Raw genomic sequence first — 27,602 nt, 5'->3', positions numbered from 1 at the left:
AAGCCGTAGAGAAATGAGAGAGAGAAAGTGCTGGGGAAAGGACAGAGGGAAGGAGGGAAAGAGGGAGGGAAGAGTTTGTGACATGGTGTCGGTTACAGAAAATTTCCGTGAAACATCCACCAGTTCAGTTGCCCATTTCATCTCATTCATGGCTCTGCTGCTGATAAAGGTCAGTCACTGTGCTAGGGGTGGGGACTACAGTGATGAACGAGACACTTGAAACTTAAAGCTTAGTGATATAAACAGGCAGTAAACAGGTTAGGAAAAATATAATTTCAGATAAATGCTGCGCAGGAAAACAATCGTGTAATCAAATGACACGCCACTCGTACGGGAGGCTTCCGATGGGGTTGTCGGTGAAGGTCTTTTCTAGGAGGTGAGAGGTAGACTGAATCCTGAAGGAGGAGAATAAGTCAGCCCCAGGAGGCACTCCCAGTGCCAAAGCCAGAGACAGGAAAGGGCTCGGAAGAGAAAGGAGGCCCGGGGAAGAAGCGGGAGAAGAGGCAGGCTCCAGGGCTGCAGGGCCAGTAAGTCAGGGTGAGGAGGCCGAGATTTAGGCAGGGACAATGAGAAGGTCCTGACGGGCTGCAGCAAAGGAGAGATGGGCTGGTTGATATTTTAAAATGAGCAGGTCAGCTGCTTTGTGGAAAAATGGATTGGAAAGGGGCCAAAGTCAGAGCACTAGTCTGAAGGCTGATGCGGACGAGGATATTGCAATTTGAGAACGTTCTAATACGCTAAGACAAAGGGCTAGTTAATGAGAGAATGAGATATCACCTTTTCATATCATTGTCCTCCAAGCCTATAATTTTTATAAGCTTTATGTGTATCTTTTTATATTGTCAAATTGCAACCTCTGTATGATTAAAATACATATTTACTTCTTGGTGTGGATGCTTTTTTATAATCCAAATATAGACAAGACTTGCACAAAGACCATATTGTTAAAGACCTAAGCATTCACACTGTCATCAGATGAACAATTCCTCTTTAACTTGTTCACCTCCTGTAGGATATTAAAGACTTAAATATTTTTTCATTTCAACCCTTATCTTCCTAGATTGAAAAATATCTGTCTCATATATATGCCCCTTTATTATTGTATCTATTTTCAGTCCTCCTGCCTATCTTTTTTTTCCAAGTTGACTAGTGGATTTTCTTGAGGTGTGGAATTAGCACTGCATCTGAAAAACCGAACATGAATCCTATGATTTATTTTGTTTCTTTCAGAACAAATTTTTACCTTGTTTTGGAATTTGTATTATACTTCACTGGGTCAGCAGTTTGTTTCAGCTCAGAACCATGAAAGGTGAGGAGGACATCTGTTGGTGTGTGTGTGTGTGTGTGTGTGTGCGCTGTCTTTAACGGATCCTATTGTTAAACTTCTTAATCAGGATTTCATATGTTGATGTCAACTTTAGTCATCCTGTTAAGACTCAGCTTTGGGCTCATACTTATAATGACTTGCTGTTGAGTTGTTTTTAGTGACGGCTTTTGTTTGCTACACACCTCATTGGCTTGCTTACCAACACCAGTTAGATGTGGTTCCCTCTTTCATATTCAAACCAGAACACATTTGGGTATTCCTGAGACTTTATAGAGCATGTATTGTTTGTTATATGAACCTAACCTACCTTGTTGTTTTCTCATATTAAGAAATGTAAATCTACTTTGCTTTAGTGGAGCTATTTTGGTAATGTTTAAGCAATTCTGGTTCTGTTTAGGGAGTGAATTCAAGGTTTCCATCACTTGATTTGGGCTTTGCTAATTTGGTACCAGTAAAACAACCATTTTGATTTATCTAAATAAAACATTGCTTCCCCTCCCCTCAACCAAAAGACTGTGCTTTCATGGTTGTCTGAGTAGTCTCAGTGCTCTCACTGGTGAAATGAGGTTAAAGAAGGGATTTAATTAGTTATATGTTGGTGTGTAACAAATTTCCAAACCTAGCAACTTATAACAACAAGAAATATTTACTATCTCACAGTTTCTATAGGTCAGGAATTCAGGAGCAACTTAGCTGGTTGGCTCTGGCTCAGGATGTCTCATGAAGTTCCAATGTCTGCCAGGGCTGCAGTCACCTGAAAGCATGAAGCTAAAAGATCTGCTTCCAAATGTTCACAAATTGAATTTGGCTCTTGGCAGGAGGCCTCAGTTTTTCATAGGGCTGCTTGAGTGTCCTCCTGACATGGTAGCTGGTTTCCCCCAGAGGTAGGAACCCAAAAGAGAATAAGGCAGAAACCAAAATATCTTTTATGACTCAGCCTTGGAAGTCATATTCCATCATTTCTGCAACTTCCTATTGGTTACCTAGGTCAGCTCTATTCAGTGTACACCCAGGCATGAGTACCAGGAGGTGAGAGTCATCGTGGGCCATCTTGGAGACCCCTACCATAGAACATAAACTAGAACAGGGAGAGGCATACAGGGGAGGAGGAGGCCATGGAACCAGACACACGCCATGACAAGGAGACCAACTGTTGTTCTTTTGGGGAAGTCCCACTGGATAGATGCAGAATCTGGAAGGTGTGGCAGCAGATGCCACTTCTAGAATGTAGAGAGCTGCGCAGTGTTACACTTGTGTGGCTCAGGCATCAAAACGTGGCATCGATTCATGTCAGAGCAGGAGGTATTCTGATTCAGATGGGCACTAAGCAGCATCTGGGAAAATATTTATTGTTCACTTATATATTAAATATTTACTGAAGAACTATGGGCACTGGTCACTAAGGATACAATAGAAAGATTGACTCCCTGACATCATGAAGCTTTGAATTCAGGAGGGACTGTGTGTAAGTGAAAAGGTCACCATAATGCGATGAGGTCTGTGATAGGAGAAGCACAGGATGGTGGGGATTTCATAAGAGGAACATTTGACCATAATTTGAAAGGTCAAGAGAGGTGAAAAGAAGAAGTGACATTGGAACCAAAGCTTGAAAAGGAGTTGGAGGTGAAAGACAGGAAAGCAGAGAGTATTCTAGACTATGAGAACAGCACAGGGGGCGGAGAGGACCCTGGAGCAAGAAAGAACAAGTCCCGTAAAGCAGATAAAATGTGTCTGGAGCTATGCATGTAACCCTGAGAAGCAAGAGTGAGAAGGGAGTGGCGATCCAGTGCAGGGTTTCAGATGGGGTGACAGGGCAGAACCACAGCCTTGGGAGGGAGGGAAGCTCAAGGGGAGGGAAAGGAAGGTCCAGCCCTGGAGGCACAGGGATTCTCTGAAGTCTTCCAGACAGGAACTGTGAGGCTGGAACCGACATGGGCGGGAGGTCAAACCAACTCAGGCAGCATCGAAGGTAGGAGATCTCTAAGCATCTAAGCATCTAAGATGGGAGGTCTGATTGTTCATATCAGAAGCCATCACCTCCATGAAAGTGCTGGGATAGGGAGGACCAGGAGAGGCAGGGAGTGACCCTGAGAGGATGAGGCAGTAGATGTGCACAGGCGTCCTCAGGCAATAGTGTCCAGAGGATAATGCAGAAGTGAAGATGAGGCAAATAAGGGTCAGGAGCTAAACCCACAAACTCTGGACAAACATCCCTTCATGCAGAGCCCTAAACTTCTTGCCAGGAGAAGAGTAGCTTCTCAGAAACCCTCCCCAGACTAGACAAGATGAGTAAGGGGAAACTAGTCTGCTTGAAATTAATGTCACAAGAACATAGCAGAAATGTAGCTATCCCTGGAGCCTAACATTAGAGCAGACCTGCCGTAGTCAGACTGGGTCCTGTTGCCTCCATTAAATCAGAGATCTTCAGGATTACATTGGGAGATTGCATGGGCTGAGCTTCCAAAAAGGGCTCCTCAGTGGTCCTGATGGTGGAGAAAATAAGTAGGACCCAACATCCAACGGTTCTTGACCCATGGAAAATGTGAGGCTCTGCATTATTTCATACCGTGGTTCTTAAACTTTAGTCTGCATTAGAATAACGTGAAATTCTTGTGAAAGGCAGATTTCTAGGGACCACCTCCAGGTACTCCAATTCAGCTGATCAGCAGTGGAGTGCAGAAATCTGTGTTTTAAGAAGACTTGCTGGGCAACATTGATGGACCTAGAGATTGTCACACTGAGTGAAGCAAGTCAGTCGCAGAAAGACAAATATCATATGATATCGCTTACATGTGGAATCTAAAAAAAGGGGTACAACTGAACTTATTTACAAAACAGAAATAGAGTCATGGATGTAGGAAAATAAACTTATGGTTGCCAGGTGATAAGAGGGGGAGGGATAAACTGCGAAATTGCAATTGATGTTATACACACTACTATATATAAAATAGACAACAAATAAGAACCTGCTGTACAGCACAGGGAACTCTACTCAATATTCTGTAATGGCCTAGATGGGAAAAGAATCTAAAAATGAGTGGATATATGTATAACTGATTCACTTTTCTGTACACCTGAAAGTAACACAACATTGTAAATCAACTATATTCCAATAAAAATTAAAAAAAGAAAAAAGACTTGCGGATAATTCTAGGCCAAGAAGGTGGCAGGTCACACTTTGAAAACAATTATTTGGAACTTACAATTTAGCCTAGTGGGTAAGAGTGTGGGCTCTGTGTAAATATTAATGCCCAGCTCTGTCACTTCCCACAGTCTCCCAGAAGGTCAATCTATGCCTCGCTTTTCTCAGCTGTAAAAGGAGGTGATGATACTCACCTGACTGTGAGGTGGCAGAGGTTGGACAAGTTAGGAAATGTAAAGTACAGTGCCTGGCACAGTTTGAATACTTAATGTTAGCAATTAACTGCAAACTCATGCAAATAGTGCTTGAAAAAATGTTACATGTGAAATTCCAAGCCTCATGGATTTTTTTCTGGGCTAAAGATTTATGGTAGAAGAAAAAAGAATAAACTTTACATCAAAATTCATTTCTGTCTCAGCTGATCTGCCACATACTTTATTTCTTTCTGCCTATCCTGAAACTCTTAAACTCAGTATAATTATTTGACAATGTTTAAAATGGGAAGAAGTTAGAAACAATATTGGAAACACTGATTAAATGGTATAAAGATGATGATTGTCATTTGTGTGACATGCTTCTTGCCTGTCTGCATTCAAAGGGTGGTGTGCGTGATGAGCTCTGATTGGGCCCCCTCTGTCCACCCTACTACCCATCATGCTGGTCAGTGGGTGATACCAAGCCCTCGCCAAACTCGCTCTGCACTGATACTTAGATAGTCAGACATGATAACTCGGCCCTGACCTCTGATTCGCTACGAGGAAGACAAGATTGATGACAACTCCCACCTCTGTAATTCTCAGCCATTCCCTCTGTAGGGATAGAAGGCAAGTCATATTGTCCCCATTTTTATGAATGAGGAATCTGGAGCCCAAAACGTATATGTGGCTAATAAGAAAGAAAATCAGTATTCAAACCCAGGCCTTCAAATGCAGTCTAGTCTTTAAAATATATATATATATTTAACAAAATATTCTTTATATATATAAGATATATACATATCTTACTATGCTGTTCTTCTATATAATAAAAAGAGTGACCATTAAAAATAACATTCTACCTACCATTGAAAATAACATTCTCGGGCTTCCCTGGTGGCACAGTGGTTGAGAATCTGCCTGCCAATGAAGGGGACACGGGTTCGAGCCCTGGTCTGGGAAGATCCCACATGCCGCGGAGCAACTAGGTCCATGAGCCACAATTACTGAGCCTGGGCGTCGGGAGCCTGTGCTCTGCAACAAGAGAGGCTGCGATAGCGAGAGGCCCGCGCACCGCGATGAAGGGTGGCCCCCACTTGCCGCAACTAGAGAAAGCCCTCACACAGAAACGAAGACCCAACACAGCCATAAATAAATAAATTAAATTAAATTAAAAAAAATAACATTCTCCCTAGGACTCAAAAGAGAGAGAGAGAGAGAAGGAAAGCAATATACTAATCGTGCCCATGAGGAACAGTAAACTAGTGATATCACAGTCTAAATGTGTAGTTACCCTCATTTGAGGGACCTCAAGTATGACACCTTTGTATGACACATGTAAGAACTATACATATAAAACCTGTACATGTAAAATGATTTTGAGCTATACAGATATGCAGACATAAACGTCATGGCAGTTGTTGAAATAAGAGTAATATGATACCAGGGGTGTTATTTGATGGTTGTATGGAGATTCTGATAAAGGGTATTTTCACACCTGCTTTTGAGAATATGTAGCAGAACCATATTCAGTACTATTTATTGCGCACCTACTCTGTACTAGGAATTTTAAAGAGGTGATCTCATGTAGTCTGAAAACAACCAGAAGAGCTGGGAGTTGGCGTCCACATTTAGCAGAAGAGTAGCTGAGACTCAGAGTAGTTCGTCCAGTGGGCTGGGACTTGGAATGATGGAGAGAGTTGCTATTTGAAGTCTGGTCTGTCTGACTCCAGTCCACAGGGTCTTGCTCCTACACCAGCTGCTGCAAATTAACGGAACCTAAAGAATTCTCCTTTCTTTCTCTTCTAATTCCTTGATGCTGAGTCTGCTAAAAACCCATTCTCGTTAATTGACGTTTCTCCCAAATCTGCTTCTCCTCATGTGTTTTCTCTCTGTGACTCCCCCGAAATTCATCCCAATTAGTCAGGCTTGAAGCCTTTCTTTCATTCATCCCCCATCCAATCTGTGGACCAGTTCTGGCAGTTCTAATCCTGTCTTCATTTTCACACCACTCCCCTATCTCTGCCCGGCAGAAACCACCTACTGTAATGCCTCACTACTTCTAGCTTACTAGATGGAAATAACCCCTAAAATGGTCCCTGATGATCCCTGCTTGCTGATATTTACGCTTTTGAGTAAACTCCTCTCCTTGCGTGTGGCCTGGGCTTGGCAACTTGCTTTGTATGAATAGAATAAGGCACCATAAGTAGAATATGGCACATGTGGTGGGAAATCACTTCTGAGACTAGACTACAAAAAGATTGGTTTCCATCTTGCTTGCCCTTTCTTGCTCTCTGCCACACTGACTTTGATGGACGCTGGCTGCCATGCTATGAGCTGCCCCTTGGAAAGGCTCACAGTGGCAAGGAAGTGAGGGAGACCTCTGACCTATGGCATCAAGGAACTGAGGTTCCCAGTCCAAAAGCCTATGAAGAGTTGAATCCTGCCTATAACTAGACCCAGATTTCTGACTTACAGAAACTATAAGAAAATGAATGTTTGCTGTCTTAAGCTGCTGAATTTTGGGATAATTTATCATGCAGCAATAGATAACTAGTATATTTCCTAATGGGTATTCCCAAATCCAGGAACAGCACTGTTCATTTTTCTGCTGCCAAATTAAACTTTTAGAAATACAGTTCTGGTTCCATCATTCCCATGTTCAAAACTTTTCAATGAATCTTCATTTGCCTCTAGAAAATATCTAAGTCTCTCAGCTTGGCAATGATGATGCTTTATCACCAAGTCCCAGAACACCAGTTAATAATTAATTAGGGATTAGTTGAGTGCAATAGTGTATAATTCAGATATCACCTGAGGCTGCTCTGTCCCTTAAAAGCTAAAGAAGATTGACTCAAACCACTGCTACACATTTTTGTGGAAGATCCAACATCCTTCCCAAGATTCCTACCAATTCCTGGTGGGTTTATGTTCTCACACTCACCTCTGGCTTCATTTTGCTTCTGCTGAATTAACTCAGGGTATGGATTACCTCTCCATCCCACACCTGTTACTGTTCCACATCATGTCCACCCAGATGTGGAACTCCATCCCTTCCCTTGACACACACACACACACACACACACACACACACACACCACACATAAGCACTTCATACAACACTGTTGTGTGAAACAGACTTAACCAAATTTCGAGAATTTGCCTCACAGCTCAAATAACTTAAGTTGAATACTAGACATCACTATTAAAATATTTTTGGGAGGAAGGCAGAAGATAAAATATAAATTACTTTTGGTTTGTATTTTCACAAATACTGGAAAGAAGCACTAGAAAGTAAAAAGGCAGTTACCTGGTGGGGATGGTAGGGGTGAGGGGGAGGGTGTCATGGGGTGAATGGGACAGAAGCTGAACCAAGACATTTCACTGTGTCCTCGGTGCTATTTGGATTTATGAATTATGTAAATGGTTTTATTTTTCAGGCAATTAAAATTTAAAAATTAAATTAAGAAATCATTTAGATGCCCTCCACTGGGAATTTCTCAGCAGCTGGACTCTGAATGGCCCTCTCTCCTCCCATTTCTTCTCCTTTCACATGCCCTCCAGGGTTGAGTCCTTTATGGCTCTAATCTAGATTTTTCTCACTCTTAATTCAACCAAACACTCTTTTGTTCCTACTCTCCAGTTCAGCTCCAGGCCCGCTTTTCCACATTAAAAAACTCATAAAAGTGCTCATATGAGCAGAGTACAAAGGGAGACCTAGGGGCGGTACTTTTAAATGCAATTCCTATCCCACCCTTCCATTAGGATACAGAGTAAGTGAGGGGAGTGGGAAGGAGTTATCATTGGGAATCTTGATATCACAGAGAAATTGGAAGGGAGGAAACCCTAATAGATGAGGCTTTTGAAAGGATATCAAGGGCAAATTGTGCTTAGTAAACAACTTTGCTTGGGACCAAGCTGACTGTATTCTCTAGCCTTCTCATGGCATCTTTGTGGGGCATGTGTGTCCTGGATAAGTGAATAAAACTTAAATTGTCTCTGATGAAATAAGTTGTCTAAGTGACTTCCAATTCTATAGTGTAACTTTAAAACATCAGAATTTTTTAAAATTGAGCAAAAAATTGAACTGGCACTTCATGAAAGAGGATATGTAAAGGGCAAATAAACATATGAAAAGGTGCTAAATTTCATTAGTCATCAGGGAAATGCTGATTAAAACCATAACGAGACACTCTACACACTTATCAGAATGGCTAAAATGTAGTGTTGATAACATAAAGTGTTGACAAGGTTGTAGAGACTAGAGACTAGTGGAAGTGTAGATTGTAGAACCACTTTGGAAAACTGGCAGCATCTATTGAAGCTGAACTTCTGCATCACATGACAACCTTCAACCCAGCTATTTCACTCTTAGGTATATTCCAAACAGATATGTGTACATATGTCCCCAAACCTGAAACTTCTCAAAATGTCCATCAGTAGTAGAATAGATACATTGTAGATAATTCATACAATAGAATATTATATGATAACAGGAATGAATAAACATAATATTAAGCACAAGAAGCCATACACAAAGGAGCACATACTCTATGATTCCATTTCCATGAAGTTGAAAAGCAGCAAAGCTAATCTAAGATTTGTGAAATCAAGATAGTGGTTGCTTTATGGTAGTAGATTGTGACTGGGAAGAGGAGTAAAAGGAGACTTCTAGAATCTTTGTTGTGGTAAGTTTCTTGATCTGGGTACAGTTTTCACACTGAAGATTTTATCAAACTGTACCCTTACGATTTATGTATTTTATCCATACATGTGTTAAATAAACAGTAAGTCCTACCCAATAAAGAGTTTTTTAAAGACCTTATGAGCAAGCTTAGTTTTTGTATTATTTATCCATAGTTTTAGAACTACTCATCCCAACTGAAAATTCCACAGAGACAGAGATTTTTGTTTGTTTTGTGCATAAATATTTATTGAATAAATTAATGAAGGAATTAAGCTCAGGTATGGATACCAAGAGATAACCAATGACTGTCTTTAGGTATTAAGAATATATTCCATCTAAAAAATACAACAAATTAGTGAATATAACAACAGCAAAAAGAAGCAGACTCACAGATATAGAGGACAAACTAATAGTTACCAGTGGAGGGGGAGGGGCAGGAGAGGGGTGTGGGAGTGGGAGGCACACACTATTGGGTGAAAGATAAGCTACAAGGATGTATTGTACAACAGGGGGAATATAGTCAGTATTTTGTAACAACTGTAAATGGAGTGTAACCTTTAAAAATTGTATAAAAATTAAAAAAAATTAAGAACTTAAAAAACAGTACATAAATAAAAACAAAACAACTGGTTGTAAATAAAGGCTTTATCATCCTGAAAAAAAAGAAGGATTCTAGTCTAGATATTTGAAATTTTAGGTATTAAGAAATCACCTGGACACAGTGATGAACTTTTCATAATATGTGGAATACCTGGGGAGGCAGAAGAGCTTAACACTGAAAAGCATATGGTTAGGGAGTTAATTCAAATCCCAGTCCTGCCACTCACTAGCTGTGTGACTTGTGAACCTCTCCCAGCCTCAGTGTCTTCATTAGATAAATGGAAATAATAACACTAACCACTCCACAGAGTTAATGGGAAGTGTAAGTCAGAGTATGTTTCTAAAACCAGCACATTGCCTGACCTATATTGGAAGTGTTCCGTAAATCTTTCCTGTTATTGCTTCCAGTCATAGAAAATTTATGTACAATTTCTATGTCATGGTGAAGATATTTAAACATTTTACCTTATGTCAAATTCAACTACATTTTTGTAAACAATTGAAACATTTAAGCCCTCAATTCCACTGATTATTTTTATTCTGCTCCTTAGCCAGCTGTGTGACCTCAGGAGGCCACTCCACCTTTCTGAAGCTCATTTGCCTCAGACATCAAATAAGCAAACAGAAACGAGCAATCCCAGATTAAAGGCCCTGGCAATGTTGACATTCTATGTATACATGTTTGGCTTCTATAACTTCCTAATTGTATCCCACCACATCCCCACACTTCTGCACACATTCCATGTGTTAATCAAAAAAACAGCTCACAGTTCCAAGGTTCTCTCATTCCCTGCCACCTGCATGCCTTTGCTTTTATCTCAACAGGCCCATGCACATTCAAAATGCCTCTTCCTTCAGCAAGCTCTCCTCGATTTCATCCTGTTGGATACCATCACCCTCTCCTCTGACATCTTGGGATACTTAAAGTATATGTCTCCTGTGACAACATCATTCTCTACCTTATATTTTAATTATTTGTTTACATGTTGTCTATTTCAGACTCTGAGTTCTTTTGAGAGAAAGATATTTGCATTGCTTAAATGTACTCTACCCATCAGAGATGTTTATCAAGAATTTGTTGAACTACTTAATTCATTTAAGAATGTTAATACTGTCAAGGCACAACTTATATCACAATATTCTAATATTAGAAATCTAATATTAGAATCTAATATTAAAACATCTGAATCAAGTGATCAAGAAGTCATCATTATTTTATAGTACAATTTGTTTCTGCATCAAGGTTTGTCATAAGACATCTAAATCAGTTGAGTCTGGTAATTACTATCCCATAGGCCTTTAATCTGGAGAGAAGGACCATAAATGTCTGTCTGAGAAAGTGTGTGTTCATTTCTGAGACTGAACGGCACTACCTTCCTAAGTAGGGCAGCAGGGAGACAGCAGAAGAGCTGACTCTGTTTGTCTCCTGTTGGTCTTCTTTCTCTCTCTGGCCTCCTGGGTGTAACTGATGCAAAAGAAAGGCTTTGCACAGTTATAGCTAAGCCAGGAGAACCAACCCCAGGGAGGGTTCAGTTAAGCTTCATTAGTTGCTAAATATCTTTTGCAGGTTGTTTCTAAATTAAGTTCTGTAGATTAGTGGCTTTCAGTCTTTCCATGCATGAAGCCGACTGTTCTTGCTCCTGTGAGTAATCCCTAAGGAAGTCAGAGCCGTGATGATCAATGTGGGCTTGAGAGCTAAACTCAAGACCAGAGGGGTTATCAGGGTAATAGGTATTTTTTTTTTAATGTCAGAATATAACATAATGATGTAGAATGCTAGCAGGTATTAAAACACAGGTATCTTTCAAACAAGAACCTTTACAAAACGATATACAAAGAAAAGACAGGCGTGTCTGTTGCATCTGCAGGGAAATGATGACATCTGGCAATCAAAGACCAGGGGTAATTGAGAACCTCCTTCCCTGTTTCTCTCAGATTTTCCTCTACCTGGAAAGATGTGTCAGACTTCTTGTTCCAGGGAGAGTTTCTATGGTTCACAGCAGAACTGTATCTTGCTTTGAATCATAGTTACATTGTCAAGGAAGAAGAAAGATACATACTCAGACATGTTTTGCTGAATTTGTTAAAAAGCATCTCAATTTTGAGTTCAGCGCTTACTGGAAAGCAATATGAAAATACGTATTCAAAGTTTTAAAATGTGCCTGTACTTTAACCAAGAAATTGCACTTCTGGAAATTTAACCTAAAGAAACAGTTAAAGATTTGCTCCAAATATATACTTCTAAGAATATTTGCATGAGAACTGTTTGTAAGAGTGAAGAGTCAGAAATAACCTCAATGTCCAACAATAGAGGATTGGTTACATCAATTATAGCCCAGCCATATGCTTGAGTATTATGCAACTCTTTAGAGGGATGTTATAGAAAAAGTATCATTGCAATTAAAAGATATTCACTATACATTCTTAACTTAAAAAATAATATGTAAGTTACACACTGTTAAAAAAAAAAACTCAACAGCTAAAATGTGTTCAATATTTACTATGTACTAGCATTTTGGTGCATCTTCATATTTAACTCTAAAACAGTTCTATGATGTAGATATTACTATTACCTTCATTTTACAAATGATGAGTGTTCTCAAGATCTTATGATAGTAAACAGCAGAGCCACAGGAAAGAAGAGTGAGAGAGAGAGAGAAAATTCAAAAGAGAGAGATAGATGAGGATACTACATTGAAAATGATCTGCTGTGAGATGTTAAAAGCTGATCTCTCTGATTGTATGGGATTGTGTGAATTTTGTTGTTTTCTTCTTTTTGTGCATATATTCTGTGATTTTTTTTCTCTAAGGGGCCTGAGCTGATTTCATAATTAGAATTGCTTAGTCTCTCAAGTGTCTTTTCTTCTCCTTGGTCCTTTTCAGGATGGCCTCACATTTACAGGAAGGAGCTCTGGCTCACGTGACCTCATGGTTGGGGGAATGGTGGGTAAGACATGAATCCATAGAGTCCTCTAGATCTTGCCACGCTCTGCTGCAGAGTGACTGGTCTCAGGTACTCCTTGGACCAGTGAACACTGAGGTGCAATGAGTCTTAGCTGACTTTTTGGATAAAGTCTTCCATTGCCAGTGACCACATGGTCTTTGGCCACTGGGATCCTCATTCTCAGTGACCTCTTCTTCCCAACCCCAGGCTCTACAGATCAATGATGTTCTAAGAACAACTGTGCTCCTATAAGTCAGCACCTGGGCACATCTGCACCCCATGAATAATCTGTGTAAACTGAAGTATTACCTCTTTTTTTATTGTGTTGAAAACAGATAACATGAGATCTACCCTCTTAGCAAAATTTTGAGTGTACTTAAACACAATGTTATATGGTAGATTGCTAAAACTTACTCATCTTGCATTACTGAAACTTTATATCCATTTCCCCCTCTCCCTAAGCCCTGGCAACCATCACTCTACTTTCTGCTTCTATAAGTTTGACTATTTTAGATAAGAGGTTTTATCTCTTAAGCTCACTCCTGCTGGTACCCTTCCACCATCTCTCCAAATCTTGTTGGAAGTGGTCCCAAGGTTGGCTTCTCTTAGAGCCTTGTAGTTTTCCTCCAGCACACTCAAGGATGTAGGACTCCTCTGGGTTGTTCTTTCTCTGTCACCCTCTGAAGGCTCCTTTCTTCCCCTTCAGTCCATCCCCATTAGAAGGAGGAAGTCTTTCCTCCCTTCTTCATTCTGTCAGGTCGGGACTTTCCTTAAAGCAATCTTTATGAACAAGTACAGCAAGCCTGGTTCTTGATATGCTAAAGGTGAGTATAAAGGAATTTTATAATTTTCTTTCTCCAAAATGCTTAGCTTTCAAAATTATCATTACAAAATCATATTTTGGATGCCAGAAGAGGCATATTAATTCTTTCTTTCTCTTGATATTCCTGCTGCTACAGAGGTAGCAAATGGATTCCTTTGGAGGATATAGGGGAGCTCGGTTCAGGAAAATTCAAACACATAATATTTGTATTTCCCTAGTACATTGCTATAGAAAAGATTGAAATTTGACATAAAGATTGTGTAATTAGGGAACAGGACAAATTATGAGGACTTTCAAAGTTATAGAAAAAAAATCTAAATTAGTGGAGGCTTAAGAAAAATGATCAGATATTTTGTCTCCCTATAAAGCTCTGGGGAAAATATTCTGAGAACATTCTCTGAGAATGCTAGGTAGTGGTGTACTCTGAATATGAGTTAGAACAGAAAGGCATATTTGGAAATGGCCACACAAAAGTACTAGTGAAATAAGTAGGATACTTTGAAACAAAAGTCCATGAAGCCAACTCAGAAGTAAGAGGAACTGAAAGAGATGACAGTGGAGAACCACATGTAACCACCTGTCACGAAAGCTGTCACGAAGAAGGAGTCTGAGCTTTGAGGTCACACAGAACACGAATTAAATGCAGCTTTGCTAGTTACTGATGATATGACAACTGGAAGTGACCAAACTTCTCCCTTACCATCAGTTACCTCATCTGAAAGATGGAGATGGTAATACCTAATTCAATGGGATGTACAGAGAATAAAAATTAGATAATGAGTAAATAAGAGTAAATAATGTATGTAAATTTCTCACAGCTGTGTGTGGCATAGAATAGATGTTCAGTAAACAGTGGCTAAACAAAACACATCATCATCATCACCATCACCATCACCATCATTAGAAAAGGTATCGTATGAAAAACTAGAAAAAGGCTCCCGGTCCAGGCCTAGAGGAAGCTGTTAGAGGTCATGACACAGATGATGAGTGAGAGCCACAAAAGAAAATGGGAGATAAACCAGACACTTAAGGAACTCTGAGGGAAGGTAAAAGGAGAATGGGGGTACATGTGGGATCCTTATGGATATGCAACCAGGCGTGGTAGTAAAATCAGACTCCATGCAGCTGCATTTAGAAAGGTCATCTTGCTTCCTCTGCTTTGAGCCACACAACTCTGAAGGAAGAGGGAAGACGCTGGGAGGAAGAAGAAGAGAAAAAATAGCATCCGCTATACTTAGATTTTCCCGCTTGCGGTAAGAGCCATGAATCCTATAAGCATCCTCCACAAAGGTAGCTTCAATATCCAGGCATAAAGCCCCTTCTGAGCACAGGATATGTTGCAGCCTGGGTGTTCTCATGCTGCTTCTGCACAGGGCCTGCTTTTCCCCTTCGTCATCTTCATTTCCTCATCTTCCTGCGCAAAGCAGTTTTAACTATTGAAAAGTCTTTACTAATTGCTATGGCTGGTGCTGTGCTGGGGACAAGGCTCCTGACACACGTGGGTGGGCACAATGGCTTACCAGTCGGGATGGGTGTTTCAAGGAAAGGAGAGATGCCACAGTGAGGCTTCCTCTGGGAAAGCCTTCCGTGTGGCACAGGATCTAGGCGAGGTGTTCAATACTTGCCCCCTATTTAAGCCTGTTACTTGTTGTTGTTTCACTGCGGTTCTCCGAGTCTGTGGAGCCTGTTTCTAGCCTACAGTGTGGCAGGCCCGGCCCCCGTGATGAGTGTGTGGGTGAATGGCTGCCTTCCTCTTTGTCTCTCTGTGCTCTCCTCTCCAGGAGCCCTACACAACTACACGACCGAAGAGCAGACGTGTCTGCAGGCTGCTTTGTTGTCTACTTCTGGGCAAGGCAGGACAGCTCTATGTGGGAACATTCTATCCTTGCGTGAGTAAAAGCTTGCTTACCTCTCCCAGCAGACCAACATATATGTCTGTTCCCACACCACAAACAGTTTCACAGCTGGGTGGCTCTAATGATAACAGAGACTTATTTTTGATCTACATTAATATTATTCTTTGCCTACAATCTCTTCTTAGAAGGATATTGTTAGGAAAGGGGGGCTGAATTATCTCATCTTCATCTATGCATTTCTGTATGTACAGAGGTTCAGGAAAAAGCAGTTTTGCACATTCAGAGAACTTGGAAATGAATGTCTGCATTATTTATACTATAAAAATGCTTTTCTCCCGTAATACGACTCCAGAAATCCTTTACTCAAATCATTTACTATGATATAAATATTGTGGCTAAAAGTACTAGCCTTTGGCTTATTCTATCCTCCAAGTCTCAAAAGTATCTCTTCATTTAATTAATGCCTCAGTCTCAAATCACATTTTTTAGCATACGAAAATACTGGCCAGGTTCAGATCCCCAAAGTCTTCTGAAGCTCAAACACAGCATTAAAATCCAAAGTCAGCTTAATTGATTAGCAATCGTTATTTGTTAAGGGCCTGCTAGTTTTGTTCCATTCCGCTCAGTTCAACAAATGGAATGTGCCTTGCCAGGCAGAGGGGAGACAAAGATGCCCTCAGACACCTGATGGTCTCCTGGGGACAACTGGAGCACAAACTCATCATTTCAACCCAATGCCTGAGTGATCTGGCTAGTCTTCCCACTGGTTGCTATGGGAACACAGAGAGGGAACAATTTAGCAGTCTGCAGTTTGGAGAGAGCTGGAGGAATTCTCCACCAGACCTAAGATGTGAAAGATGTGTAGAAATTGATCAGGCCAGGGGAGAGGATGGACACCTGCATTCCAGCAAAGGAATTTACCCCCTCATGTGACGTATGAGTGAGGAAATGACAGTAGATGGGATCAGAGAATTTTTAGGTTACCCATAAAACATTGCTAGAGTCAAGCATTTTGACCTACAGAAATGACAATTTCATATGGTTCCACCACCTACCAGAGGGAGGCAGTCACAGACAACTTTGTATTCATTCCAGGTTGAAGAATTTGCACTTTATCTTGCTTGGGGTGGGAAAGTAATGAAGAATTGTAACTAGATGAGTTTCACCCCTCATCTCCAGTTTCTCTCATTTTCTCCCTTCTGGTCACAGCCTAGAGGAGACACAGCAGAAGTCTCGACTAAGACCGAGGTACTAATGTAGAGGATCAATTAGAGCATGTAATCACAAGATGAAATCTGTCAGAGCTGGTGACTGATTTTCAGTGGAGAAGAAGAGAGAGAAGAAAGTCCTAGGTTTCTGCTTTGCTTCACTAGAGGGAATTTGGAGCCATTAACTCATAAAAAAAAAAAAGAGAGAAAGAAAGAGAGAGAGAAAAGGAGCAGGTTTGGGGTGAAAGCAATGAGCTTTGGTTACATTGATTATGAGGTGCTTGAGATAGTTCTCCAGAAGGAAATGGAATATAGGAGTCTAATCCAGGGAGGATTCTGAATTGGAATTGGAGATCTGGGAATCCTCAGATCATGGTGGGGGCAGGAGGTGGGGGTGGGGGGAGGGAGAGATACGGGAAGGCAGGGCATTCAGAGCATGAGAGAAGTTTACACTACAGAGAAGCATGCAGTTTTCAAGGGACTTTAGACATCTTGTGTTTTCTTTACATGTGTTTTGACTGAAGAGCAAAAATAATAGTCTTACTTGGAACTCCAACATATGAAAAAGAGTTGCTTTGGCTGAAATGGGGGTGAGAGCGGCAGAACCCCGCTTGCTCAGGCTCCCTACTCTTTTTTATTCCCTTAAGATGGTCCCAGAAATTTCTGAGGAACACTTGGAAAATGATTGGTCTGGACTAGTGGTCAAAAAACTACCTCCTGTGGGCCAAATCCTCCCACCTCCTGTTTTTATAGATAAAGTTATAACAGAACATAGCTACACATACTTGTTTTCTTATTGTCTGTCTGCATTCATGCTACAGCAGCAGAGTTGAGTTGTTACAGGGATTGTGTAGACTGCAGAGCTGGAAGTATTTACTATCTGGCCCTTTACAGAAGTTTGTCCACCCCTGATCTAGACTAAACCTTTATTTCACAAATGAGAAAGCTGAGGTGCAGAGAATTTAAATAACATCTGAAAAGCTGCCCAGGCTAGAACACAAGCCTTGGGATACAGCCCCTACTGTCCTTTAAAAAAAAAAAAAATTGAATTAGCAATCAACTTGCCAAAGAATGAACTGGATACATTGCCCACCCATAATAATTCTCGTAAGAACAGCAAATAGCTCTGAACTCCCTTTCACTCACTGTTGAACAAAGTATAGTTTTTAGCATTTCGTTGTTGTTATTATCCCTGAAATCAATTCCCTTTGTCCTATATTACTAGTTATTCTTCCTTAATTCAACGACCAACTTTATGTTAAAATGTGAAGTACTGTGTATCCTTTTTTCTACAGTAACATGGGATTAAAAATTAGTTTTCCAAGGTAGAGTCACTATGGTTGGTTCACAGAGGTGTGACACCTGCTGTTCCAGGTCGCATTACATTTATGCACCCTCCGTTCACCCCACTACGTGCCTGGGTCCCACCCGGCCCGCAGCTTTCACCCCTTCCCTCATCTCGATCCTTCCAGGCTCTGCCTATTAGTAGACACCGTGTCAAAACTAGGGCCGGAAACGAGCGAGGGAACAAGGCTGCAGAACCTTCAGAGCTGGAGACGTGAGGAGAGAGGGGCAGGTGAAGGATGCACAGGGACCTGCCATCTCACAGGTGCCGGCGCCGTGGTCCTGCCTCTGCACTCCTTCTCCTTCAGTCCACTCTCCCGCAAACGGCCGGAGGAGAGACCCAAGGCGAGAGGCGCACGCTGCAGAGTCTAAACGTAGTTCAGGCAGCGCCAGCTGGGAATGGAAACGTTTCCCGCAGTCCACCGCAAGGATTTGAACGGAGTCAGTTAGAGAGCTGGAGCTCTTCAAAGAGACCCGAATTTGGTCTTGGTTCATCTGCTGACAAAGCTATGTTGACAAACAGACTTCATTTTCTTCCATCTGTACCCTGAATTTCTAGAGCAATAAAGCGAATATAGAAGCATGAATAGTAACCATTTACTTGTCACGTTTCTTTTAAGGATGACAGGGGGGAAATGACCAGTCACAAGTGAAAAGGAAAGGGTTACTTTCGTAGATAGATAGACGCTAAGCTGTTTAAAAATCTCAGAATAAAATTCCCACTGTGTTTAGTTAAGACTTTGACAGATCACACGAAGTGGGGAAGAGAAATGTGAAGGAGGAGCATAGAATAAAGATTTTATGAGAAAATGAGGCATTTAGCTCTTTTTTTGTAAGTGTACCAACCCACTTAACATACCCAACTCCACTAGTTTTGTAAGTCATGAGTTCCATTTTATATCATTAGCCACGTGGGTTTCAGATATTGAATATAATAAAGAAAAGCACATGTAAAGTTAAATTCAGATCTTGAGGGTGGACATTATAGTACCATACATTTATTTATTAAATATTTATGTAGTTGCTTACTAGGTGCCAGGAACTGTTTTAAGAGCCTCAGAAATACTGACTCTTGAACAGTTACAGAGCTTATCTGAGAAAGAACTGAACACTCATGTATAAAAATTGGCACAGAGAAAAAAGGAAAACATCGCTAGAAGCAAGATTCAGGAAAAAATGGAAACTATGTTGTCAAGTGATACTTTCCTTTACTCTATTTTGTTTCTACAGTGCCCCTTCTCTCCTGAGCAAGCACCTTGTCGCTTCACTTAGAGTATTTCTGTGAGAAAAAGAGTCCCATGCCTAAAGGCTGCTCAGCTGGCAAGGGCACCTCATCTTCCTAAGGGGCACTCACATTAATGATAGGTCTTTCTTGCTGCTTGAAATTAAAAGAAAAAAATTGCAGGGGCTTCCCTGGTGGCGCAGTGGTTGGGAGTCCGCCTGCCGATGCAGGGGACACGGGTTCGTGCCCCGATCCCGGAAGATCCCACATGCCGCGGAGCGGCTGGGCCCGCGAGCCATGGCCGCGGAGCCTGTGTGTCCGGAGCCTGTGCTCCGCAACGGGAGAGGCCACAGCAGTGAGAGGCCCGCGTACAGAAAAAAAAAAAAAAAAAAGAAAAAAATTGCTGACATTTCTATAATGCTTTTTAGGTTATTTTATGTACATCATTACACAGCTTTAAATATGTAACGTGTATTTAAATTTACATTAAATTACATATTTAAATATGTAAATTATAATACCAAAATTTTTTATTTAATTACAATATTTGTACATTTCCCAATTACCAAGAACTTTCCATAGGTGTATAATAACCACTTCCTAAAACTGCAGTATCAAGTTTTCACTATTTTCCTTTCCTTTTTATTTCATCTGGAATGTGTCCTGTCCTTCCAGTTGGCTGTTCTATATCTTTACAAATCTCTGACTTAGGCATTTCCACTAGATCAATAACCTCATTCATGCAACTGTGATTCTGTGTGTTTCTTTTCCTCCTTCAATTTGTTCACACCTGACCAATCTGTATTCAAAGAATTCAGAGACCCTGCATCGTTGTCTTTCCTTCAGCCTTCTCCATCTTTTGGTCGGAGTATGCTGTAGGCCCTGAATGTTCACTGCCTGTAGCCAGCAGAGGGCTATGTGAGTTTTCCATGTATTTCTGCTGTCTGAGCCCCTCTATTTCCTGAGCTCATGCCTCATCCTCAAGTCCACTCCTTTCTAAGGCTCTTCTTTATATAGTATAAAGCAGTTGTTTGGATCTCCTTTTATCCATTCATCTGACAAATACTGTTTGTTGAGCTTATATTATGTGCCAGGCACAGGTGTGTTATCTCTATGTATCCAATGATGAACAATGCTTTCTCTGTTAGCAAAGCTCCTAGATTAACACACCCTTGCCCACACCTTTTTGCAGAACTGGAAATACTTGCTTTCTTTGTTGTCATCTCTTGCCTTAGAAATAAAAGTGTGCTATCCTCTGGTGGCCTACACGTGGGTCCACGAGCCACCAACTGTGCTCTACTATGTGCTCAAAATAAGATCCCCTCCATAGATCTCCCCACCACCCAGACAAACTTGGCCATTGGGAGAGAGATTTGGCACCAGGGACCACGTGACCAATTTCATCCTGTTTTCTGAAAACTTTTCTGATCCAGTCCCAAGATCTTTTTTCCACATTTGGATTTTGATTTCTGCATTTCTTCTGCTGCCTCATCCCCTCTCAATGGCATATCAAGATTCTCTTTAACCATCCTCCACTTGTATAATACATCTTGAATGGCCTGAAGCTCCTTTATTCCCTGGACTCTTAGCTTTGGGAAGCAGACGAGCACAGTGGTTAAGCACACAGTCATGCACCTGAACCCACACTTCACCACTTTCTAGCAGTGAGGCCTTGAGCAAGTTACCAACTTCTAGATTCCATTTTCCTCATATGTAGAGTGAGGACCGGACATCTGTATTAATTTTGTATTACCATGTACCAAATTACTGCAAACTTAGTGGCTTAGAACAGCACCCATTTATTAGCTCACAGTTTCTGTGGGCTAGAAGTCCAGGTACAGCTTAGCCCACTCCTCTGCTTAGGTCCTCACCGGGCTGAAGTCAGGGCATCAGCTGGGCTGTGTTTTCACCTGGAGACTTGACAGGGGAAGAATCTGTTTCCAAACTCCCTTGGTTTGTTGGACGAAGTCATTTCCTTGCAGCAGGAGGGCTGTGGACCCCAGCTTCTTACTGGCTGTTGGCTGAAGGCTGCCCTCAGTTCCAAGAGGTCAGTTCCTTGACTCACGGCTTCTCCAGCAAGGCCACTTACTTCTGTAAGCAGAAGGAGAGTCTCTAGCTCCAGTCTGCCAAACAGGAGTCTTAAATAATGTAACATAATCACGTGACATTCACCACATAATGTAACCTAATCAAAGGGGTGACATCCCATCACCTTTGCCATATTCTATTGTTTGAAGCAAGACACAGATTCAACCTGCACTCTAAAGATAATACTGGGCGTAGCAGAGACCACAGAGGCCATCTTAGAACTCTGCCTACCATCGCATGCCTCATAGGGCTACTTAAAGAGGAATATTAAATGAAACTGTGCATGTAAAACACAACACAGTGCCTGGTAGGTGCTAAACACTCAACAAGTAGCTATTATTACACTGCTTCTTTGTTGTACAGTTTAAAACCTACTGCCAGAAGGATGTCAACTTCTTAAGTTCTAACTGAGCACTGACTGCATCTTCCAATCACCATTTTACCTTCACAAGCTTGTCTCTTAAATATCTTTTCTGAGATCCTTATCTCTTCTTTCTGCACTGGCCACTTGATTGGTTCCCTCATCACCTGAGCACTAGGATGGATGAAGTTCATACCATCAGCATATTCTCAGGCACATCATGTCACGGATGATCTTAAGGAGAGAATTACATTTGTCTGATCAAGTTTTTTCTGTAGTCCTGAACAAAATAAATACCTTCCCATGCCCCTCCTTTGACACATATGTTGTTTCTCTGCTGCTTTCTTGTACCTCTGCATCACCAGTGCTGTGCCCTCTGCTGCTCTTGGCAGCTTTGCAGCAAGTTTACTTCAAAACCTCTTAGAACAGTGTTTAGAATATTAGCAGCTTCCAGTATCTAATTTCCTTTTGTTTAAATAAAATTGACTGTGCCTGTCCTTGTAAATATCATTGAGCTGGTCCTGTCTGTACCCAAAGTTTTCGTCATCCCATGGGATCCTAAGCCCTGTGTAAAAAGGGACCTAAAAGGGCTGGATGGTTGAAAGAGATGTTGTGGTTATTGTCTGAATCTGTTAGAAGCTGGTGTGAAAATGGCATGGGACAAAAATGGAGGGTCAGCTTTAAGGAGAGAAGAAAAAAGAAGAGGCCCTTAGGATGGGCCATAATATGTAGTAGCCAGACCACAATCAGAGATGGAAACCTACAGTCTGGTGCTCATGCTGAGATCAAGTGAACTGAGAGACCCAAAAGGGGATTAAAGCAAAGAAGGGAAGAACTCCAGTGTGCTTAAACATCACTGCACACAGACCCAGAGGTGGAAATGGTGGCTGGTCTGGCAGGTGGGCCAGAGGGAGAAAGTGTCATCACCATAGGAGATAATTTTTGCATGTTTAGCCTCAGCTGTATCTAGCTTGAAAATGACTGTCCTTGCCAGCTAGCACATTGGCATGTGTCACCCAATTTATTAGCAATTAATTCTGGCAAGTTTGATTCTAAAGTTCTGGGTCATCCCAGTGGGCCCTCTTGCCCTGCCTTTTCCTCTGCATTTTCCTCTGTAGACCATGGTTGACTCAGGCCAAATTCACGTGTCAACTATCGTGACACTGGCTGCTTCATTTTTTGGCTAGTAACTGAACCCCAACCTGCACTATTTCCCTCCTCTCTGTACTTTTCCTGCTTCCAAAGCCATCCTTAAATAGCCCCCCTTTCAAAAATCTAGCTATAGAAAAAACGTATGCACACACAAAAATATGAATTAAAATGTTAACATATATTAGTGCTTATCTCTGGGCAGCACATGTAGCAGATTTCTATGGCTGTTGTAATAAGTTACCAAACACAGAGTGGCTTAAAGCAACCCAAATTCGTTATCTTACACTTCTGTTATTCAGTAGTCCAAAATGAGCCTCACTGGACTAAAATCAAGATGTCAGAGGGCTGCATTCTTTTCTGGAGGCTTCAGAGGAGAATTCATTTCCTTGCCTTTTCCAGCAACTAGAGGCCGCCAGTGTCCATTGGCTTATGGCCCCTTCCTCTGTCTTCAAATACAGCACTGTTGGGCCGAGTCCTTCTCCTGCTGCCATCTCCCTGGTTCTGGCTTTTGACATCCTCTTCCAATTTTAAGAAACTTTGTGATTACATTGGGAAGAGTTTTGCTACCTTAAGGCCAGTGGATTAGCCAACTTAATTCCATCTGCAACTTTATTTCCCCTTTGCCATGTAACCTACCGTATTCACAGGTTACAGGATTGGGATGCAGACATCTGTGGGGGGCCATTATTCTGCCTATCATGGTGGGATTATACGTGATTTTGTTGTTGTTATTGTTTATTTTGCCTTACGTGTATTTTAAAATTTCTATGTAATAAGCATGGATTACTCATATAAATTTTAAAAAATCAACTCACAACATAATATAACTCTCTCATCCATAATTTTCTTTTCAATGTCCCTCTTGTAACACCGCCATCACCACTACCACTATTTATCTTAAGGGCAAAATAAGTCACTGCAATTTTCTACACCTGACTACTCTTTCCTGACCATTTGCTTCTTTTAACAGCTCTGTTATGTCCCCAAATTTGTCTTTGACTTGCTCTTCAGATTTTTATTATTTTTTCACTTCTGTGTTTGGAAGTAGGGGAAATATTTGTTTTTAGAATTTGCTCTACCAAAGAGTCACTACTGACTCTTTTACTTGAGAGAATTTTGACATGTTTTAAACTATCAGTCTCTGATATTTTGAAAAAATAATCATAATTCTCTCCATTGACCTTGCCTCTTATAATAATAGTTTATACAGCACTTATGATGTTCCAGGCACTGTTCTAAACACTTTATCTATATTAAGCTAACTCATTTACTGTACACAAAAATTTAATGAGATATCTGCTATCATTATAAACACTTTAAAGATGGAAATGAGGCATGGAGGAAAGGCACAGAGAGATTAAGTGACTTGCCTAAGGCCACATGGCTAATAAGAGATGGAGCTGATATTCAGACTCCAAAATACATCCTCTTAAGTATTTTGTTATGTTGCCTCTCATATTTTTATATCTTCTTGTTCCAACATTTTTCTTAATTTACAATAATTTTTTCCCCTCTCTTATTCCCTTTGTCCAAATTACCACTTTTTGAGAACCTGATTGCTTCTTTTAGCACAGCAGGATCAGAAAAAGAAAGTATAGCATCTCTCATAATCTCTATTCTTCTAAGCACATAAATGCCATGGGTCCTAATTATGATTACTCTTTTTTGGAAGAATATTCTTGTTTACTGCTGTGTTCTTCAATCCTCTATTTATGCAAATTGATCCTAAGTGTTTGATTTCTAGTCACCTTTTTGTTATTTCTGATCTCATTTGATTGCTTTCTGCACACAGTTAAGTCCTATTCTATCATAAACAGGACAAACACTATACTCCAAAGTCAAATTCACTTTTACATTTATTTTAGAGAAGAAGAAAGGAAGTTAAAGTATATCGATTGGCTCTTAGACCAGGAAAGAGGAAGTCCTTTTTCAAATGTCTTATTTAACCTTCACAATGAAGCTGTGAGGTAGATGGGCTCCATCCTTATTTTACAATTGAGGAGTGAGCTCTCAAGAGAATAATTACTCCTACCATAATTACTGATGGCTTGCTTTGATCCACCACTCTGTTTCCATACATTATCTTATTTAATTCTTAGAGCAAACAAACAAGATGGTATTACTTATCTCCATTTATAGATGAGGAAACTAAGGTTTAAGGAGGTAATAAAATCCCTAAGATCATACAGCAAGACTGGTTTATCTGACTTTAAAGACTATTTCCTTTTCTCTTTACCACACTGGGATCTTGGCTCCAACTTCTGTTGGAGAATCTGTTATTATGTTCTTTAATCCTTCTCTTTATGAATTTTTTGAAACTGGGGTAAATTCAAATGCCTACAGAATCAAAGAAGGTAACAAAAGGGAGCGAGACAAGCCATGTGTCAGAAACACAGTGGTTCAAGCTAAATGGAAGTGGCCACTGGTCCTAAACCTCGGAGTCCCAGGAGCGCATGTGCAGTAAAAGTGTGAGGCTGGGCCATGCACAGAATAAAGGTTCAGAAGTGCAGCATTCATGAGTGTTGGAGACTGGACGTCTGGGGGCTCAGGGGCCCATATTTCCGTGTGGGAACATCATCCCATGCTCCAAATCTTCAGATTTTTCAAGGCAAGACAGAAAGTTATACTTTTAAATTACAGTTCCTAATTTTTCAATGATGGCAGTTAATTCAACTTTTTCCTCTTGGGCCTCCAGTTTGGGAAAGTCTGCTCTGAATGATCTCATGCTCCACCTGGTTCACTTTAACTTTACTTTCCTCCCTCTTTGCCCATAATTTCATGGAATTTTTCCCCTTTATTTTCTATATAACTTTTTAAAGAAACATTTCATCTCTAACTTTTCATACTACCTTTATTCTTTCTTTCTTTCTTTCTTTCTTTCTTTCTTTCTTTCTTTCTTTCTTTCTTTCTTTATTTATTTATTTTTGGCTGCGTTGGGTCTTTGTTGCTGGGTGCCGGCTTTCTCTAGTTTCGGCAAGCGGGGGCTACTCTTCGTTGCGGAGCATGGGCTCTAGGTGCATGGGCTTCAGTAGTTGTGGCTTGCGGGCTCTAGAGCACGGGCTTCAGTAGTTGTGGCGCACAGGCTCAGTTGCTCTGGGGCATATGGGATCTTCCCGGACCAGGGCTCGAACCTGAGTCGCCTGCATTGGCAGGTGGATTCCCAGCCACTGCACCACCAGGGAAGCCCCATACTCCCTTTATTACACAAGGAGAAGACAACCATTTGGGAACCAAGGAGAGAGGCTTTGAACAGAAGCCCTCATGGCCTTCAGAAGGAACCAGCCCTGCTGTTACCTTAGTCTCATATTTCTAGCCTCCAGAACTGTGAGAAACACATTTCTGTTGTTTAAGCCGCTGTCTGGGTACTTTTTGTTACAGCCGCCTGAGAAGACTCATACACCATCCTTCACTCTGTTCAGCAGAGTGGCCCTGTGACAGCATGAGTCTGTTGGAGAGGGGATTCCTGCTCTACCCCTCTTGAGTTTTTGTGGTGGAACTAGTAACAAGAGTGTCGCAAGAAAGGTGAACAGGAGAAAAAGAAACAAATTTTAATTCATGAGCACCGAGTTCTCACAGAAATGGGACCTAAGAAGTGGCCAAAGTGGGAAGCTTTTATACCTTTTAGACAAAGAACTAATATATTTGTGAGGAATTGACAGGACCAAGAAATTTAGGTTTGGGGTACCCAGCTATAAAGAATCGAAACAGAGTTTGAGCTTGGGGTAGTAAATTCAAGAAGTAACAAGGCTCGTTTATACTGGCTTCTCGGCCGGAGTTCCCCACCTCTGGTGATAAGTATGTCCTTCTACCTCCGGGTATAGGGAGTGCACCTTTTCCTGGAGAGATTTATTTCCCGCTTTCAGGGACACAGAGGAGGATTAGAGTGTCCCTCTTGCATTGCCATTTCTAAAGTAACTTTAATTCAAAATGATCAATATGCCACTGTGGTGTATTTTGGAGCGGTCTGCCCTGGGCCACAAGAAGTCAAATTACCCTTGTTCTCTGTTAAAACTCCCCAGAGGGGAGGTTCTTTCACAGATCCACAGGGATCCACACTCCGTCCCACCTTCCCTGCATCTTCTCCTGCCATCCTCGCCTCACTCCTGCTCTGTTCCCACCCCCAAGGCAGTCTGCTGTCCATGGCCCCCCTCCCCATACTGCTGGGCCTTCTGCCCTGAGCACTCTTCCCAGGCTTTTCACCTGGCTCGAGTACAAGCTTTCCAGTGAGGTCATTTGGCTTAAATTTACAATCCCTCACGCCCTACTTTCTAACCCCCTTGCCTGCATTCTCATTCTCCGTAGCCCATAGTATTCTCCAACATAGGGCATTTTTCTTTTTCTTTTAATATTGTCTGTCACCCAGCTAGAATAAGTTCTACTGAGGGCAAGGAGTTTTGATTGTTTTAGTCACTCCTTTATCTACCGTGCCTGACCCATAATTGGTGCTCAATAAATAGTTCTTGAATGAATAAATGAATTCACGAATGAAGAAACTCTTTATACGAATTAGAATGCTTCCTTCTTCCTAAATGACATCTTTGGTGATATTATTAACTTCATCCTCCCCTTTCCACAGTTTACAGCACACTGTAATGTAAAACTTTTTCTGATAGTTTTACTGGTGCTCTTGGGTTGGCCAAAAAGTTCATTCGGG

Source organism: Mesoplodon mirus (genome assembly GCF_964341445.2).
Source record: "Mesoplodon mirus genome assembly, chromosome: 2".
Classification (NCBI taxonomy): Eukaryota; Metazoa; Chordata; class Mammalia; order Artiodactyla; family Ziphiidae; genus Mesoplodon; species Mesoplodon mirus.
The sequence above is the reverse complement of the archived record's forward strand: the minus strand, read 5'-3'. Positions refer to the sequence as shown.